Genomic DNA, 21,453 nt, shown 5'->3' with positions numbered 1-21,453 from the left:
ATCTTTTTATAGTATGGTATAAGACTATTAGGAATGTTCAAATCTAATTTGTTCTGGTTTGAATTACCTTTAACCGATTCAAAATAAAAAAAAAATAGTTCAATTCGATTTGACCCTTAACAGTTTAGTTCAAATTGGTTTTAACATCCTCGGAGATAATTACATCTAGGGTCATGGTTAAATATCACGAACAATTGCACATCTTTTTCGATCATAAATGTGGATAGCATCTGCGGATGAGTATATCTATCACTTAATTCATATTATCATATTATGGGTTTCAAATATAGTTACAAATTTAATTTGACTTGATTTGACTCTTATGTGCACATATGAGATTTAATTGTTATCGATAGTACTCTTAACAACTTGATTATAATTATGGCAAAGAAAGATGTGTAACAGTTCTCCAGTATAACCATAACACTGATCAAACTTCAAATATCGATTAAAATCCACTTCCAAAATGTTGATGATCCAGAGTGACACGACCAAGGCATTATCATGCAGAGGGTCAAGGTGTTAGGCCTATTTTTCCTTAAAGATAATGATAGGATCCCCATTCAATTGGTGCCTTTTGGCTAGAGCTTCTCTTTTATAGATTCGTCAAGCGATGTTGCTATCTCCACTCAAGACGAGTCTAACAACTATAACATCAACTTGTCACTAGATGCATCCTTATGGTTGAGATGTTGCCTCCCAAACTTGAGAAAGATATTAATCCAAATGGCCTCTCGAGATGAGTTTCTTATTTACTGTTTTAACTCATAGTAGTATTTTATGTCATGGCCATGGTCTTAATGGAACTTATAGTATTTTGGCTTATCTTTTCTCAATAACGGTGCCTTTAATGGCCGAGATGCTCATAGAAGTTTTTTCTCTTTTATATGTAGAAATACTTCTACGTCGGAAGTCTTTAATGAGGTGAATTCTCTTTGAGGAGGGACACAATCTCCGTGCATACTTTCATTATGTGGCTGATAATTATAATTTGGCCAATAAGGATACTTGTCATAGGTTTCTTTTCTTTAGCTTTTTTTTTTTTTTCAACTATTTACATATTCTATCATAATATGCTGATTTGCCATTTGAAGGAGCTTTAGGTAAGTGGTTGGTAGTTTGTAATGATCAATCAAAAGAAGCGAGATGGGTGAAGCCACTAGTTAAGGAGTTGATGAGAATCCCAAAACATCCTTCATCTTAGAACCTTATGGTGTAATTGGCTAGTGGTAGGGTACAGTTAGTAGAGACATTGTTGGCTTCCTTAGATGCTTGTAGCTAATAATATTTAGTTTGAACTTTTGAATCAATTGATTGAATAAAGCGATGAATTTGGAGATAGTCTTATGAACCACTCTCTAATTGCCCTGTTGAGTGTGAATGGGAAGGACCAACACATAGGGTGTCGATTGTTTCGTACAACATCATTTAGGCTATCAAAGTCATGAAATGTTCTAATGGATCTAAATTTCATAGGGAGGTGGAATCCTTGGGGAATAAGCTCCTCTTGGATGCTTTGGACAAAAGGTAGATAGGGTCAGAGGCATTAGTCCATCTCAAAAAGTTGATCTTCGACTTTATGTAGAAGTCCTACCAAATAAATTTTAGATCTCCTCGGTAATTCTGGCTCTTGAATGGAGAGATGATGAGAAGATTGCACTTCACGAAGAGCCTCTTGTGGCATTTGTCGAGACTCAACAATAGTGCTAGAGCTAGAGCTACAGGAGTCGGTAGGGGAACCAATCTCTATTGAACCAACTAGGTGAGTTGAGGTAAGAATGGAACAACAATTTCTATATGCTTGCTAATGCTTGGACTCTTGAAGTTAGGTTAGTGAAGGCTTTATCAAGGAGGGTGATAGTCGATGGAAAGTGATTTGGTTATGGTGTGAATGGTGGATGATTTACAACTTGGTTATTGAACAAATGTTGAAAAATGAAAGGTTCTTGATATTTCCAATAGGTTCCGAAGTTGGGTTTAGGAGATCTAGCTCTTATGGGTTTACTCGAGAGAATCCTACGGGCTATTTCTTTAGTGCTAATATATTAAGTTAAATTTTGATTGATCGATATGAAGGTTGATTCAAATATTTTCTAAATTTGTCTCTGAATGATTTAGTGTTGGACAAGAGAAAAGTTGGAAGTCAAGACGATGCAAAATTGTATTAGTAGTAAACCTAATAAGACCCATTCAATGTTTAAGTTAGTATTTTGACTAAAGAATTTGGTCAAGTGTCGAATATGTGAGTGTATTGGAGTAGTTCAAGATATAAAAAGTATATCTAAGATATCTTTTTATAGTATGGTATAAGACTATTAGGAATGTTCAAATCTAATTTGTTCTGGTTTGAATTACCTTTAACCGATTCAAAATAAAAAAAAAATAGTTCAATTCGATTTGACCCTTAACAGTTTAGTTCAAATTGGTTTTAACATCCTCGGAGATAATTACATCTAGGGTCATGGTTAAATATCACGAACAATTGCACATCTTTTTCGATCATAAATGTGGATAGCATCTGCGGATGAGTATATCTATCACTTAATTCATATTATCATATTATGGGTTTCAAATATAGTTACAAATTTAATTTGACTTGATTTGACTCTTATGTGCACATATGAGATTTAATTGTTATCGATAGTACTCTTAACAACTTGATTATAATTATGGCAAAGAAAGATGTGTAACAGTTCTCCAGTATAACCATAACACTGATCAAACTTCAAATATCGATTAAAATCCACTTCCAAAATGTTGATGATCCAGAGTGACACGACCAAGGCATTATCATGCAGAGGGTCAAGGTGTTAGGCCTATTTTTCCTTAAAGATAATGATAGGATCCCCATTCAATTGGTGCCTTTTGGCTAGAGCTTCTCTTTTATAGATTCGTCAAGCGATGTTGCTATCTCCACTCAAGACGAGTCTAACAACTATAACATCAACTTGTCACTAGATGCATCCTTATGGTTGAGATGTTGCCTCCCAAACTTGAGAAAGATATTAATCCAAATGGCCTCTCGAGATGAGTTTCTTATTTACTGTTTTAACTCATAGTAGTATTTTATGTCATGGCCATGGTCTTAATGGAACTTATAGTATTTTGGCTTATCTTTTCTCAATAACGGTGCCTTTAATGGCCGAGATGCTCATAGAAGTTTTTTCTCTTTTATATGTAGAAATACTTCTACGTCGGAAGTCTTTAATGAGGTGAATTCTCTTTGAGGAGGGACACAATCTCCGTGCATACTTTCATTATGTGGCTGATAATTATAATTTGGCCAATAAGGATACTTGTCATAGGTTTCTTTTCTTTAGCTTTTTTTTTTTTTCAGCTATTTACATATTCTATCATAATATGCTGATTTGCCATTTGAAGGAGCTTTAGGTAAGTGGTTGGTAGTTTGTAATGATCAATCAAAAGAAGCGAGATGGGTGAAGCCACTAGTTAAGGAGTTGATGAGAATCCCAAAACATCCTTCATCTTAGAACCTTATGGTGTAATTGGCTAGTGGTAGGGTACAGTTAGTAGAGACATTGTTGGCTTCCTTAGATGCTTGTAGCTAATAATATTTAGTTTGAACTTTTGAATCAATTGATTGAATAAAGCGATGAATTTGGAGATAGTCTTATGAACCACTCTCTAATTGCCCTGTTGAGTGTGAATGGGAAGGACCAACACATAGGGTGTCGATTGTTTCGTACAACATCATTTAGGCTATCAAAGTCATGAAATGTTCTAATGGATCTAAATTTCATAGGGAGGTGGAATCCTTGGGGAATAAGCTCCTCTTGGATGCTTTGGACAAAAGGTAGATAGGGTCAGAGGCATTAGTCCATCTCAAAAAGTTGATCTTCGACTTTATGTAGAAGTCCTACCAAATAAATTTTAGATCTCCTCGGTAATTCTGGCTCTTGAATGGAGAGATGATGAGAAGATTGCACTTCACGAAGAGCCTCTTGTGGCATTTGTCGAGACTCAACAATAATGCTTAGAGCTAGAGCTACAGGAGTCGGTAGGGGAACCAATCTCTATTGAACCAACTAGGTGAGTTGAGGTAAGAATGGAACAACAATTTCTATATGCTTGCTAATGCTTGGACTCTTGAAGTTAGGTTAGTGAAGGCTTTATCAAGGAGGGTGATAGTCGATGGAAAGTGATTTGGTTATGGTGTGAATGGTGGATGATTTACAACTTGGTTATTGAACAAATGTTGAAAAATGAAAGGTTCTTGATATTTCCAATAGGTTCCGAAGTTGGGTTTAGGAGATCTAGCTCTTATGGGTTTACTCGAGAGAATCCTACGGGCTATTTCTTTAGTGCTAATATATTAAGTTAAATTTTGATTGATCGATATGAAGGTTGATTCAAATATTTTCTAAATTTGTCTCTGAATGATTTAGTGTTGGACAAGAGAAAAGTTGGAAGTCAAGACGATGCAAAATTGTATTAGTAGTAAACCTAATAAGACCCATTCAATGTTTAAGTTAGTATTTTGACTAAAGAATTTGGTCAAGTGTCGAATATGTGAGTGTATTGGAGTAGTTCAAGATATAAAAAGTATATCTAAGATATCTTTTTATAGTATGGTATAAGACTATTAGGAATGTTCAAATCTAATTTGTTCTGGTTTGAATTACCTTTAACCGATTCAAAATAAAAAAAAAATAGTTCAATTCGATTTGACCCTTAACAGTTTAGTTCAAATTGGTTTTAACATCCTCGGAGATAATTACATCTAGGGTCATGGTTAAATATCACGAACAATTGCACATCTTTTTCGATCATAAATGTGGATAGCATCTGCGGATGAGTATATCTATCACTTAATTCATATTATCATATTATGGGTTTCAAATATAGTTACAAATTTAATTTGACTTGATTTGACTCTTATGTGCACATATGAGATTTAATTGTTATCGATAGTACTCTTAACAACTTGATTATAATTATGGCAAAGAAAGATGTGTAACAGTTCTCCAGTATAACCATAACACTGATCAAACTTCAAATATCGATTAAAATCCACTTCCAAAATGTTGATGATCCAGAGTGACACGACCAAGGCATTATCATGCAGAGGGTCAAGGTGTTAGGCCTATTTTTCCTTAAAGATAATGATAGGATCCCCATTCAATTGGTGCCTTTTGGCTAGAGCTTCTCTTTTATAGATTCGTCAAGCGATGTTGCTATCTCCACTCAAGACGAGTCTAACAACTATAACATCAACTTGTCACTAGATGCATCCTTATGGTTGAGATGTTGCCTCCCAAACTTGAGAAAGATATTAATCCAAATGGCCTCTCGAGATGAGTTTCTTATTTACTGTTTTAACTCATAGTAGTATTTTATGTCATGGCCATGGTCTTAATGGAACTTATAGTATTTTGGCTTATCTTTTCTCAATAACGGTGCCTTTAATGGCCGAGATGCTCATAGAAGTTTTTTCTCTTTTATATGTAGAAATACTTCTACGTCGGAAGTCTTTAATGAGGTGAATTCTCTTTGAGGAGGGACACAATCTCCGTGCATACTTTCATTATGTGGCTGATAATTATAATTTGGCCAATAAGGATACTTGTCATAGGTTTCTTTTCTTTAGCTTTTTTTTTTTTTTTCAACTATTTACATATTCTATCATAATATGCTGATTTGCCATTTGAAGGAGCTTTAGGTAAGTGGTTGGTAGTTTGTAATGATCAATCAAAAGAAGCGAGATGGGTGAAGCCACTAGTTAAGGAGTTGATGAGAATCCCAAAACATCCTTCATCTTAGAACCTTATGGTGTAATTGGCTAGTGGTAGGGTACAGTTAGTAGAGACATTGTTGGCTTCCTTAGATGCTTGTAGCTAATAATATTTAGTTTGAACTTTTGAATCAATTGATTGAATAAAGCGATGAATTTGGAGATAGTCTTATGAACCACTCTCTAATTGCCCTGTTGAGTGTGAATGGGAAGGACCAACACATAGGGTGTCGATTGTTTCGTACAACATCATTTAGGCTATCAAAGTCATGAAATGTTCTAATGGATCTAAATTTCATAGGGAGGTGGAATCCTTGGGGAATAAGCTCCTCTTGGATGCTTTGGACAAAAGGTAGATAGGGTCAGAGGCATTAGTCCATCTCAAAAAGTTGATCTTCGACTTTATGTAGAAGTCCTACCAAATAAATTTTAGATCTCCTCGGTAATTCTGGCTCTTGAATGGAGAGATGATGAGAAGATTGCACTTCACGAAGAGCCTCTTGTGGCATTTGTCGAGACTCAACAATAGTGCTAGAGCTAGAGCTACAGGAGTCGGTAGGGGAACCAATCTCTATTGAACCAACTAGGTGAGTTGAGGTAAGAATGGAACAACAATTTCTATATGCTTGCTAATGCTTGGACTCTTGAAGTTAGGTTAGTGAAGGCTTTATCAAGGAGGGTGATAGTCGATGGAAAGTGATTTGGTTATGGTGTGAATGGTGGATGATTTACAACTTGGTTATTGAACAAATGTTGAAAAATGAAAGGTTCTTGATATTTCCAATAGGTTCCGAAGTTGGGTTTAGGAGATCTAGCTCTTATGGGTTTACTCGAGAGAATCCTACGGGCTATTTCTTTAGTGCTAATATATTAAGTTAAATTTTGATTGATCGATATGAAGGTTGATTCAAATATTTTCTAAATTTGTCTCTGAATGATTTAGTGTTGGACAAGAGAAAAGTTGGAAGTCAAGACGATGCAAAATTGTATTAGTAGTAAACCTAATAAGACCCATTCAATGTTTAAGTTAGTATTTTGACTAAAGAATTTGGTCAAGTGTCGAATATGTGAGTGTATTGGAGTAGTTCAAGATATAAAAAGTATATCTAAGATATCTTTTTATAGTATGGTATAAGACTATTAGGAATGTTCAAATCTAATTTGTTCTGGTTTGAATTACCTTTAACCGATTCAAAATAAAAAAAAAATAGTTCAATTCGATTTGACCCTTAACAGTTTAGTTCAAATTGGTTTTAACATCCTCGGAGATAATTACATCTAGGGTCATGGTTAAATATCACGAACAATTGCACATCTTTTTCGATCATAAATGTGGATAGCATCTGCGGATGAGTATATCTATCACTTAATTCATATTATCATATTATGGGTTTCAAATATAGTTACAAATTTAATTTGACTTGATTTGACTCTTATGTGCACATATGAGATTTAATTGTTATCGATAGTACTCTTAACAACTTGATTATAATTATGGCAAAGAAAGATGTGTAACAGTTCTCCAGTATAACCATAACACTGATCAAACTTCAAATATCGATTAAAATCCACTTCCAAAATGTTGATGATCCAGAGTGACACGACCAAGGCATTATCATGCAGAGGGTCAAGGTGTTAGGCCTATTTTTCCTTAAAGATAATGATAGGATCCCCATTCAATTGGTGCCTTTTGGCTAGAGCTTCTCTTTTATAGATTCGTCAAGCGATGTTGCTATCTCCACTCAAGACGAGTCTAACAACTATAACATCAACTTGTCACTAGATGCATCCTTATGGTTGAGATGTTGCCTCCCAAACTTGAGAAAGATATTAATCCAAATGGCCTCTCGAGATGAGTTTCTTATTTACTGTTTTAACTCATAGTAGTATTTTATGTCATGGCCATGGTCTTAATGGAACTTATAGTATTTTGGCTTATCTTTTCTCAATAACGGTGCCTTTAATGGCCGAGATGCTCATAGAAGTTTTTTCTCTTTTATATGTAGAAATACTTCTACGTCGGAAGTCTTTAATGAGGTGAATTCTCTTTGAGGAGGGACACAATCTCCGTGCATACTTTCATTATGTGGCTGATAATTATAATTTGGCCAATAAGGATACTTGTCATAGGTTTCTTTTCTTTAGCTTTTTTTTTTTTTCAGCTATTTACATATTCTATCATAATATGCTGATTTGCCATTTGAAGGAGCTTTAGGTAAGTGGTTGGTAGTTTGTAATGATCAATCAAAAGAAGCGAGATGGGTGAAGCCACTAGTTAAGGAGTTGATGAGAATCCCAAAACATCCTTCATCTTAGAACCTTATGGTGTAATTGGCTAGTGGTAGGGTACAGTTAGTAGAGACATTGTTGGCTTCCTTAGATGCTTGTAGCTAATAATATTTAGTTTGAACTTTTGAATCAATTGATTGAATAAAGCGATGAATTTGGAGATAGTCTTATGAACCACTCTCTAATTGCCCTGTTGAGTGTGAATGGGAAGGACCAACACATAGGGTGTCGATTGTTTCGTACAACATCATTTAGGCTATCAAAGTCATGAAATGTTCTAATGGATCTAAATTTCATAGGGAGGTGGAATCCTTGGGGAATAAGCTCCTCTTGGATGCTTTGGACAAAAGGTAGATAGGGTCAGAGGCATTAGTCCATCTCAAAAAGTTGATCTTCGACTTTATGTAGAAGTCCTACCAAATAAATTTTAGATCTCCTCGGTAATTCTGGCTCTTGAATGGAGAGATGATGAGAAGATTGCACTTCACGAAGAGCCTCTTGTGGCATTTGTCGAGACTCAACAATAATGCTTAGAGCTAGAGCTACAGGAGTCGGTAGGGGAACCAATCTCTATTGAACCAACTAGGTGAGTTGAGGTAAGAATGGAACAACAATTTCTATATGCTTGCTAATGCTTGGACTCTTGAAGTTAGGTTAGTGAAGGCTTTATCAAGGAGGGTGATAGTCGATGGAAAGTGATTTGGTTATGGTGTGAATGGTGGATGATTTACAACTTGGTTATTGAACAAATGTTGAAAAATGAAAGGTTCTTGATATTTCCAATAGGTTCCGAAGTTGGGTTTAGGAGATCTAGCTCTTATGGGTTTACTCGAGAGAATCCTACGGGCTATTTCTTTAGTGCTAATATATTAAGTTAAATTTTGATTGATCGATATGAAGGTTGATTCAAATATTTTCTAAATTTGTCTCTGAATGATTTAGTGTTGGACAAGAGAAAAGTTGGAAGTCAAGACGATGCAAAATTGTATTAGTAGTAAACCTAATAAGACCCATTCAATGTTTAAGTTGGTATTTTGACTAAAGAATTTGGTCAAGTGTCGAATATGTGAGTGTATTGGAGTAGTTCAAGATATAAAAAGTATATCTAAGATATCTTTTTATAGTATGGTATAAGACTATTAGGAATGTTCAAATCTAATTTGTTCTGGTTTGAATTACCTTTAACCGATTCAAAATAAAAAAAAAATAGTTCAATTCGATTTGACCCTTAACAGTTTAGTTCAAATTGGTTTTAACATCCTCGGAGATAATTACATCTAGGGTCATGGTTAAATATCACGAACAATTGCACATCTTTTTCGATCATAAATGTGGATAGCATCTGCGGATGAGTATATCTATCACTTAATTCATATTATCATATTATGGGTTTCAAATATAGTTACAAATTTAATTTGACTTGATTTGACTCTTATGTGCACATATGAGATTTAATTGTTATCGATAGTACTCTTAACAACTTGATTATAATTATGGCAAAGAAAGATGTGTAACAGTTCTCCAGTATAACCATAACATTGATCAAACTTCAAATATCGATTAAAATCCACTTCCAAAATGTTGATGATCCAGAGTGACACGACCAAGGCATTATCATGCAGAGGGTCAAGGTGTTAGGCCTATTTTTCCTTAAAGATAATGATAGGATCCCCATTCAATTGGTGCCTTTTGGCTAGAGCTTCTCTTTTATAGATTCGTCAAGCGATGTTGCTATCTCCACTCAAGACGAGTCTAACAACTATAACATCAACTTGTCACTAGATGCATCCTTATGGTTGAGATGTTGCCTCCCAAACTTGAGAAAGATATTAATCCAAATGGCCTCTCGAGATGAGTTTCTTATTTACTGTTTTAACTCATAGTAGTATTTTATGTCATGGCCATGGTCTTAATGGAACTTATAGTATTTTGGCTTATCTTTTCTCAATAACGGTGCCTTTAATGGCCGAGATGCTCATAGAAGTTTTTTCTCTTTTATATGTAGAAATACTTCTACGTCGGAAGTCTTTAATGAGGTGAATTCTCTTTGAGGAGGGACACAATCTCCGTGCATACTTTCATTATGTGGCTGATAATTATAATTTGGCCAATAAGGATACTTGTCATAGGTTTCTTTTCTTTAGCTTTTTTTTTTTTTTCAACTATTTACATATTCTATCATAATATGCTGATTTGCCATTTGAAGGAGCTTTAGGTAAGTGGTTGGTAGTTTGTAATGATCAATCAAAAGAAGCGAGATGGGTGAAGCCACTAGTTAAGGAGTTGATGAGAATCCCAAAACATCCTTCATCTTAGAACCTTATGGTGTAATTGGCTAGTGGTAGGGTACAGTTAGTAGAGACATTGTTGGCTTCCTTAGATGCTTGTAGCTAATAATATTTAGTTTGAACTTTTGAATCAATTGATTGAATAAAGCGATGAATTTGGAGATAGTCTTATGAACCACTCTCTAATTGCCCTGTTGAGTGTGAATGGGAAGGACCAACACATAGGGTGTCGATTGTTTCGTACAACATCATTTAGGCTATCAAAGTCATGAAATGTTCTAATGGATCTAAATTTCATAGGGAGGTGGAATCCTTGGGGAATAAGCTCCTCTTGGATGCTTTGGACAAAAGGTAGATAGGGTCAGAGGCATTAGTCCATCTCAAAAAGTTGATCTTCGACTTTATGTAGAAGTCCTACCAAATAAATTTTAGATCTCCTCGGTAATTCTGGCTCTTGAATGGAGAGATGATGAGAAGATTGCACTTCACGAAGAGCCTCTTGTGGCATTTGTCGAGACTCAACAATAATGCTTAGAGCTAGAGCTACAGGAGTCGGTAGGGGAACCAATCTCTATTGAACCAACTAGGTGAGTTGAGGTAAGAATGGAACAACAATTTCTATATGCTTGCTAATGCTTGGACTCTTGAAGTTAGGTTAGTGAAGGCTTTATCAAGGAGGGTGATAGTCGATGGAAAGTGATTTGATTATGGTGTGAATGGTGGATGATTTACAACTTGGTTATTGAACAAATGTTGAAAAATGAAAGGTTCTTGATATTTCCAATAGGTTCCGAAGTTGGGTTTAGGAGATCTAGCTCTTATGGGTTTACTCGAGAGAATCCTACGGGCTATTTTTTTAGTGCTAATATATTAAGTTAAATTTTGATTGATCGATATGAAGGTTGATTCAAATCTTTTCTAAATTTGTCTTTGAATGATTTAGTGTTGGACAAGAGAAAAGTTGGAAGTCAAGACGATGCAAAATTGTATTAGTAGTAAACCTAATAAGACCCATTCAATGTTTAAGTTAGTATTTTGGCTAAAGAATTTGGTCAAGTGTCGAATATGTGAGTGTATTGGAGTAGTTCAAGATATAAAAAGTATATCTAAGATATCTTTTTATAGTATGGTATAAGACTATTAGGAATGTTCAAATCTAATTTGTTCTGGTTTGAATTACCTTTAACCGATTCAAAATAAAAAAAAAATAGTTCAATTCGATTTGACCCTTAACAGTTTAGTTCAAATTGGTTTTAACATCCTCGGAGATAATTACATCTAGGGTCATGGTTAAATATCACGAACAATTGCACATCTTTTTCGATCATAAATGTGGATAGCATCTGCGGATGAGTATATCTATCACTTAATTCATATTATCATATTATGGGTTTCGAATATAGTTAGAAATTTAATTTGACTTGATTTGACTCTTATGTGCACATATGAGATTTAATTGTTATCGATAGTACTCTTAACAACTTGATTTTAATTATGGCAAAGAAAGATTTGTAACAGTTCTCCGGTATAACCATAACAATTATGAGATTTAACGATTCTTTGATTAAGGTAAGGTGTTGTATTGTGAAGCGATGGCGCTGCTTGTTGAACTTCAAGACATGGTCTTAGATGGGTTCAAACATATGCATATTGAATATGGTTAGTTAATTCTTATCAAAGCATTACAAAAACAATCTACCATTCCTTTGGCGATCTAACATATTATGCATAGTATTTGGGCCCTTCTTGACAATGTTGATGTATATAATCTCTCTTTATTTTAGAGAGAAAAATAGAGTGGTTAATTGGTTAGCCAAATATGTTAAGGGGATGAATTTTTTTTTTTTTTTTTTTTTTAAGAAAGGGGATTGGCCCTCTGGGGTGTTTTCTAATTCTAATAATATTTTTTACTCTTTGATTCTAAGAATGTTTTTTATTTCTCTATAAATTAATAATATATATTTTTTAAAAAAATAATGGTGATTTTTCTAAAAAAAGTCTCTTTTTAAAAACTTTTTCAATGAGACACCTTTTCTTAATCCTCAAAATACATCTAACATGATATATCATAATTTTTTCACTTGAACATGGATTGGTCTATAAGTGAATCAAGTCAATCCCCTATGTATAAGACTTTCATTATTGATTATAATATTTTTGAATAGGTTTACAATATTTTTGGTAACTCCATGAAACACTACAAGTTTATTTAAAAACATTATATATAAGGCAAATTGACTCAAAGCTTAATAAGATTTCAAATAATTATCCTATTAATTAAAAAACTAAATAGGGAGATTTCTATGTCAATTATAATATTTTTGAATAGACTTTTTGACACCTTTACCAAAATACTATAAGCGTACTTAAAATATTATAATTGAGATAAATTGACTCAAAACTCAATAAAAATCAATTCACATAAAAAAAATATGATTTTAAATACGTATCCTTATTGTTTTAGGAATAAAAATAATCAAATAAATAGACATAGTTTTTTTTGTTACTTCCATCGAAACAATGTAAGGCTATTTAAAATCATTTTAACCGAAGCAAATCAACTCAAAACCTAATAAAGATGGACTCATATAAAATGATAAGGTTTTAAATATGTATGCTTTTTGGTTTAGGAATAGGAATAGATAAGAAAAACTTTTATATTTATGATAATATTTTTGAATAGACTTATAATATTTTCCCAAATACTATAACTGAGGAGTTGGAATGGTTTACCTTAGGAACCAATCTTTAGATTGATGGATCGATTACTATGTGGATCATTCTACCAATTTTTAAATGGTGAGAGTGATTATGTCAAAGAGTATTTCAGAGATTATAAAAATGTGAGAGCACCCATTGGAAAATATGAAAAAGGTACCTTCCAAGAAAAACCAAAAAAAAAAAAAAAAGGAAATTTTGCCTAGCTATGACCCTGGTTCAAGAGGAACTGATGATTCCAGTTCTTAGTTTTTGCCAAGTTTGATTCTGATGGTTTTGGTTCTGGTTGCCATTCTCTCTTTTATATTTTTTATATTTTAATTTGTAATTAAAATATAATTTAACGTAGCAAAAAATACATAGTTATATTTTAAAAATTTTGTTCAAAGTTTCACTTTGAAAAATGAATTGATTCCCGGACATACGAAAATGAAAATGAATATGTAAAAAAAATCCACAATCACTTATAGTGTCGAATGTCCTAATCATCCCTTGGTTGATTGATTAAATAAGTATTTATTATCTTCAAGGATTGTTTTGGTCTAATTGTCAATATATACTTAAGTCTTAATTGATTTCGAAGAAGTAATATTCGAAAGGGTTTCATCTAAGATGTGTCTTTTCATATTGAAATAAATTCCGTAACATAATTTTTATTGTTGACATTGGAGTTACTAATATTTATATTACTAAAATTAATAATATTATTGAATTAACTCATCGAGAATTGAAAATCCTATGCTTCTATGCTTGTAGTGCTGTCCCCAAACTCCAAAAATATCGTTAGTTAAATATCAAGGAACTTGAGACTACCAATGCCAGTCTATTGTGCCTTTACAATAATAATTTCACTCCTCAACAAATTCTAACATTTATAAGATTTGGAGGTAGCTTGTTATCTATTATAATATGCACTATAATGATGGTATAAGTTAATGATTATTTTTTTAACTTCTCTCATACTTTTTCATATAAATATCAATATCTAAATATAAACAATCATAATAAGTGGTTATATAATCATGCAAACCATCTAAGCCTACAACGAAGATTAAAAAAAAAAAAAAAACCAATAAGATAAATAGATAGAATATATAGGAAAAAATATTATACCTATTTAGTTTTTTATTTTATCATAATAGGTATGCTCAAATTATTAACATGTTCATATTCTTCTAATACTACAATAATATTGATATATCATTTAGTTTACAAAATGTAATTTACTCTTTCATCAATTATTGATGAGTCCAGAAAATGAAATAGCTGATTCTGTTTAAAAGGAAAAACAGTGTTAAGAGATTTAAGACTTTCTGTACACAGAAATTGAAAGTTGATTAACAAACTTATTCTAATTTAGGAACAGATACAGTATTTACGGATACATTATCAAAATCAACTGAAAAAATTAAAAAAACCAAATGATACTATTCCAAAATAATTTATTGTCGATCCTATGTCGTTCATCAAAAACTTTAAATACAACCACTGTCAATCGAATGACATGTGATTCCTGTGTAGGAATTCACATTAACCAATGATTATCCAAAATATCTACCAAAAGTTTATAAATTATTTTTCTTTCTATAAGATTTATAAACATCGTGTGTAAGAGTAGATCGAGGAATATGTCTAGCACCAGGATTTAAAATATTTTGATAATAATTCATAAAATCCTCTTTTTTTTTTTACCAAAACGAAAAGAAAGGCATTTGGTGAAAACAAATTTAGTTAATTCTTCACAATTTTTTACTCGACCAACAGAAGAATTAGTAATGTTACTTGAAAATTGGAGTTTGGTTTATTTATCTCGACCAACTTGTGTGGAATGTTTTTTCTCAATATATTTTCTAAATATTCCATATCTACCTCCTTTAAATTTAAAATTTTAAAGTTAACACTCAGATATCGACATCGAGGTTGGGTGCATTGAGTTTTCACTTATTATTAAAATTAGAAAGAGAGCTTAGGCGAGGGAGAGAATGCTATCGCAAAGAATATTACAATTATAGAGATTCAAGTTTATAAAGAGTATTATGATTACTCGATGAATTGGCGTCAGGAAGAATGGGAAGTTTAGGTGGGTATTTATAGATATTTTGAGTTTTTTTTTCTTCTAAAAGGCCCACCAAACTAGTTGTTATTTAGCTGTACAAATTTATTTTTTTTAATAATTTAAATTATAAAATAATTAAAAATATCCATAAAAATTGTGATGAGGGTAAATAAATCATTTACCACCACCTTGTCACGGCCTTAGCTAGAATTGCCTAAGGCGTGAGGCACCCTTGCGGCAAAGACGCGAAGTTAGCTTGCGTTGCCTAAGTCACGTTTCGCCCTTGCGATATTGCTTCACAAAGATCAGCCCACTTGCAACCTCTCGCAGGTCCCGAAGGACCTGTAAAAGAGAAAGTTAATTAATTCGAAAGAACGAACGATGGACAAGTCCTGACGTCTCATGAAAAGAGGGGAAGCTTTACAAGCAATTCAGCTAGCACCTCGCGTGCACAAGAGAAAAGAGGGAGATGAGGAAAACAAGGACTTTAGAGGGTTGAACGAACAACTGCAAGTCCACAAACAGCTGCTCACCGGGTGTCGGGCGCGATAACAAGTTCCCGTTAAGGTAACGTGCGAACTTGCGAAAGGTTGTTCAATGCCCGACATTATACCGAAGCCCCATCTAGCGCCGTGCCACCCAGGGGGTTCAAAGGGGCTGAGATGGCTGACGTTTTGGTGAACAGAGGCGGGCTGCAGAAAACAACCCGCGGCACACGAAAACAGAGCTATTTTGGGTTGTTTTAGGGATGTTTTGCTCGGTTCGATGAGCGATCGCTTTATAGCATTGCAACTTGTTCGAAATTACATTTTTATAAGCAAAATGACTCAAAACCAAGGTAAAATAGGGTGCCAAGTAGTTGTACACGTAGATGAGAGCGACGAATGGTTCGTTGAACGGAGTTATTGTATACGCGCGATGACTATTCGTAACATTCTCCCCCACTTAAACTGTCGACGCCCTCGTCGACGCTTGTTTGTAGTTATTGATGATTGCTTCTTCATGTCGTAGGGCGTTTTCAGGCTCCTAACTGGCTTCAGTTCGGGGAAGCTTTTGCCACTTTACCAAGTACTTTGTATGCTTAGCTCCATTGGGTAGCTTTATCTTGCGGTCCGCTAGAATGGTTTCAATTCGCTTCTCGTAGGAGACTATTATGGGAGGTAGCCGAGTTGGAATACTTCAGGAAGTATCTTGTGGATCCGAGTGGTAGGCTTTTAGGTTGCTGGCGTGAAGAACGTTGTAAATTTTGAACCACGCCGGCAGCTATAACTTGTAAGAGACGTTGCCTACCCTGCTGATAATTGGGAAGGGCCCTTCATACTTGCGCACCAATCCTTTGTGGACTTTGTTCTTAAAGAATTGGAGTGATGCTGGTTGGAGCTTTACCAACACCAAATCGCCAACTTTGAACTCTTGCGGTCGCCTTCCCAAGTCTGCCCACTTCTTCATCATTCTTGCTGCCTTCTCCAAGTAAGCCCGCACAATATCTGCATTTCGGTGCCATTCCTTTGTGAAGTGATAGGCTGACGAACTACTCCTAATATACCCAATTGCCATGGTGTGCGGAGTCGATGGTTGTTATCCTCTAATGATCTCGAAGGGGCTCTTGTTAGATGCAGAGCTCCGCTGCAAGTTATAGGAGAATTGGGCAATGTCCAACAACTTCACCCAATCTCGTTGGTTGGCACTCACGTAGTGCCGAAGATATTGCTCCAGGAGCGAGTTTATCCTTTCAGTCTGGCCATCCGTCTGGGGGTAGAGGCTTATGGAGAAGTATAACTTTGACTCCAACAATTTGAATAGCTCGGTTTAGAATCGTCCCAAGAATCGAGTGTCTCGATCACTAGTGATATTGTGCGGGACTCCCCAATACTTCACCACATCCTTCATCATCAGCTTGGCCGCTTCTTTTGCTGAACAGTGTAGGGGAGCAGCAATGAAAGTTGCATACTTCGAAAACTGATCGACAACCACGAGTATCGATCCGAGTCTCCCTACAAGTGGCAAGCTTGATATAAAGTCCAAGGAAATGCTCTCCCACGGCTTTTCTGATACGGGCAACGGCTCCAAAAGTTCCACCGGCTTCCGTTGCTCCACCTTGTCTTGTTGGCAAGTAAGGCATGTTTGAACATATTCCTCTACATTAGTCCCCATCTTCGGCCAGTAGAAGGCCCTCTGCACGAGAGCCAACGTTTTATGAATGCCCAGGTGTCCAGCCCAAAGGGAATCGTGACACTCTTGTAAGAGTTTACGCCTCAAATTGTCCACTCGGGGAACATAAACCCTATTCCCTTTTGTGTAAACGAGTCCCTCTTGGACCCAAAATCATCGTGCCTTGCCTTCTTTGATGAGCTGCATCAGGATAACTACCTAGGGGTCACCATACAGTCCATCCTTGATCCTGGAAAGGAAGTTGGAGTGCAATTGACTTGCTTGGCCTCCGCCCTCCAATTGTACGACATTCACGTGCTCCACTTTCTGACTCAATGCATCAGCCATGACGTTTGCCTTCCCAGGCTTATACTCCATTGCCATATCAAAGTCAGCCAAGAAGTCTTGCCATCATGTTTGTTTTGGGGAAAGTTTCTTCTGTGTTTGGAAATAGCTCAGAGCGATGTTGTTTGTCCTTAGCACAAATCGCAATCCGAGAAGATAGTGTCGCCAAACTCGTAGACAGTGGATCACCGCTGTCATCTCCTTCTCGTGCACTAGATACCGCTACTTGGTCTAGTTGAGCTTGCGGCTCTCGTAGGCCACCGGATGACCTTCCTGCATGAGTACTCCCTTAATAGCAAAGTCCGAAGCATCTGTATGAACTTCAAAAGGCTCCCCATAGTCTGACAATTTGAGCACTGGTTCTTCCAAAACAGCAGCCTTCAGATCTTGGAATGCTCTTTCACATTTGTTCGACCACTTCCAAGGCTGCTCCTTCTTCAATAACTCCGTTAGTGGAGTTGCATGCTTCGAGTACCCCACTATGAAGCGTCGATAGTAGTTGACGAAACCAAGGAAGGATCTCAACTCTAGCACCTTCTTTGGAGTTCACCATTCTGCAACCTCTTGCACTTTTGATTTGTCCATGCGAATGAAACCATCACCAATTCGATGCCTCAAGAATAAGATCTTTGTTTAGGTGAAGTAGCATTTCTCCCTTTTTACGAACAAAGTGTTCTCCCTGAGAACCTTGAAAATAGTCCGAAGGTGCTGAACATGCTCCTCGAGCATTTGGTTGTATACAACGATATCGTCTAAATAGATGACCATGAACTTATCTAAATACTCCTTGAATAGTTAGTTCATGAGAGTGCAGAACGTGGCCGGAGTGTTGGTTAAGCTGAAAGGCATCACCAAGAACTCAAACGCTCCATACCTGGTCACATAGGTAGTCTTCGCTTTGTCGCCTTCAGCAATGCGCACCTGCCAATACCCCGACCGAAGGTCGAGTTTCGAGAAATACTTAACTTTACCCAACTGGTCGAACAAGTCCGCGATGAGCAGGATGGGATACTTGTTCTTCACTGTCACTTTGTTAAGGGCTCGGTAATCGACACATAGTCGGAGGCTCCTATCTTGTTTCTTATGGAAGAGAACTGTAGCTCCAAAAGGTGCCTTAGAGCTGCGGATGAGACCATTGCTTAGCAGTTCACCTAATTGCTTCCTGAGTTCTGCCAACTCTGGCGGGGGCATACGGTAGGGTGGTCTCATTGGAGGCTTCACTCTTAGCTCCAGCTCGATGTTGTGATCCACGCCCCTGAGTGGTGGAAGAGTCTTCAGCAACTCGGGTGGCATAACGTTATTGAACTCTTTCAGGACGTTTGCCACCATAGCAGGTTATTGAATGACCTTCTTGTCAAGTGGCTCTAGCTTCATAGCAGCCACTAAGGTTAATTCACCTTTTCACACTCCTTTCTTTAGTTGCAACGCCGATATATGTTGTGGTTCCTTGGTTCCTCTCTAAGAGACAGGAATCACGCATGGGTCGTCGCCTCCCATCATACATAAGGAGTTTAGGAACGACATAAGCACCAATTTCGCCACGTATGAACACCATTCCAAGAATTACTTGGAAGTCGTCCAGTGGCACCGCCATCATGTTGGTGTTCCCGCTCCATATTCCGATCTTGATGGGAACTCCCTTTGCCAACCTGGAGATTCGCTTGCCCTCCGAGTTCACCACCTTCATTCGACTTGGGCTCTTCTCCAAGATCAATCCAAGTCGCTTTGCTTCTCGATCGGCAATAAAGTTGTGGGTAGCACCCGTGTCCACTATTGCACGAGTTGTTTGGCCATTAAGCTTGATGTCTACATACATTAGCTCGCCACTTCCTGCTTTTCGTTGCCTTGTCTTCGGGTTCTCCCACACTTGACCCCGCATGACGTTTAACAAACGCATGGCTCTCATCCGGGGTCCTTGCGACTCCTCATCGTCGCTGTTGGCTTTAGAACTACTCGAACTAAGAGCGACTGCCTTGCCCTTGTTCGATTTGGGAGGGTGGATGGAAGCTGTTAAAGCATTGAGTGCCTGTTTTTGTGGGCACTCCCTCACCATGTGTGGCCCCCTGCACAAGAAGCATCCGCCAGGTTTCGGGGCCTTGCCTTTCGGGCTTGGCCTTTGTGGGAACTCTTCTTCTTTTGTTCGTCCCCGAGCTCCTTCCCTCGAGAATGTTTTGGAGGGCGATTGCCTAAAGATTGTTTCCTTCTCCTTAGGTCTTCGGAGGAAACAAAGTCGGTGAGGCTTTCTACAACAACAATTGCCCCGACCACATCGGTGACATTCCTTCGATTTAGTTACTATTGAGCCCATGGCTTTAAACTATCGAGAAAGCTGAACAACTTGTCCTTCTCGGACATGTCCTGTATGTCCAACATTAGTGCAGAAAATTATTTCACATAGTCTCGAATGGTGGTACTCTAGCGAAGTTGTCTCAACTTCCTTCTTGCGATGAACTCTGTGTTCTCGGGTAGGAACTGAGTTCTCAACTCCCGCTTTAAGTCCTCCCATATGTCAACCCGACACCAACCTTGTTGGATCTCCTCCAAACGGATTCGCCACCAAAGTTTCGCATCTCCGTTCAAATACATTGTTGCTATAGAAACTTTGGTATCTTCAGAATCGGGCCTCGTAGCTCGAAAGTATTGTTCCATGTCGAATAGAAAATTCTCGAGCTCTTTGGCATCTCTGGCCCCTCCGTAACCATGAGTCTCATGTGCCCTCAAGTTTTGTGATAGTGTAACGTAGGTGTTGCTTCCTCCTGCATTTAGTGCTCTTGTGAGCATGGCCACCTTTGAAGTGAGTTCCGCCACAACATCCTGTAAGTGTTGCACGAAGTCTTTGGTGTCATTAGACAATCGGTCGACTAGGGCCTCGACCTTGTCGATCCTGGACTCCACTTCCTCTTGCGAGCTCTCTACCCCAACAAGCCTTTGTTGGCCATAGTAGAGTTCCTCCATGCTCACTTCAAGAACATCCAAGTGGGTTTCCACCGTTGTGAGTCTCTCCTTGTGACTCTTTTTCTCAGTTAGCGCTCCAGATTGCGCCTCCTCCACTTGCGGAGAGTAGCCAACTTTTCACTCATCATCTTCACTACCGCGCTCCTCTTGAGCGGCTCCAACAACCTGAGAGCGAGTGTACACATGTAGCCCACCTACGACTGCTTGAGGCAAGGGTCCGGCTTACCCCATCTTGCTTGATTCGCCACGATGCTTTGCCATGGTGAAGTTGCGAAGTTACTTCGCTGCTCGCTCGAAGTGCTTGCCCGCTCTGATACCACAATGTCATGGCCTTAGCTGGAATTGCTTAAGGTGTGAGGCACCCTTGCGGCCAAGACACGAACTTACTTAGCTTACGTTGTCTAAGTCGCAAGGCACTTTTGCGGCAATGATGCGTACCGGGTGCCGAGCACAACAACAAGTTCCCGTCAAGGTAATGTGCGAACTTGTGAAAGGTTGTTCAACGCCCGACACTATACGGAAACCCCATCCAGCCCTGTGCCACCTGGGGGCTTCAAAGGGGCTAAGATGGCTGACGTTTTGGTGAGCAGAGGCGGGCTACAGAAAACAGCCCGTGGCACACGAAAACGAAGCTGTTTTGGGTTGTTTTGGGGCTGTTTTGCTAAGTTCGGTGAGCGGTCGCTTTATAGCGCTGCAACTTGTTCGAACTTACATTTTTACAAGCAAAATGACTCAAAACCAAGGCAAAACAGGGTGCCAAGTAGCTGTACATGTAGACGAGAGCGACGAACAGTTCGTTGAATAGAGTTATTGCGTGTGTACGACGACCGTTCGTGACAACACCATGGGTTCGACGATTAACGTTGGGCCAATAAAAGGTTTGATTTATTTTTATTTTT

Source organism: Musa acuminata, chromosome BXJ1-5, assembly GCF_036884655.1.
Source record: "Musa acuminata AAA Group cultivar baxijiao chromosome BXJ1-5, Cavendish_Baxijiao_AAA, whole genome shotgun sequence".
In the NCBI taxonomy this organism is placed as follows: domain Eukaryota; kingdom Viridiplantae; phylum Streptophyta; class Magnoliopsida; order Zingiberales; family Musaceae; genus Musa; species Musa acuminata.
This window is presented reverse-complemented; position numbering follows the sequence as displayed.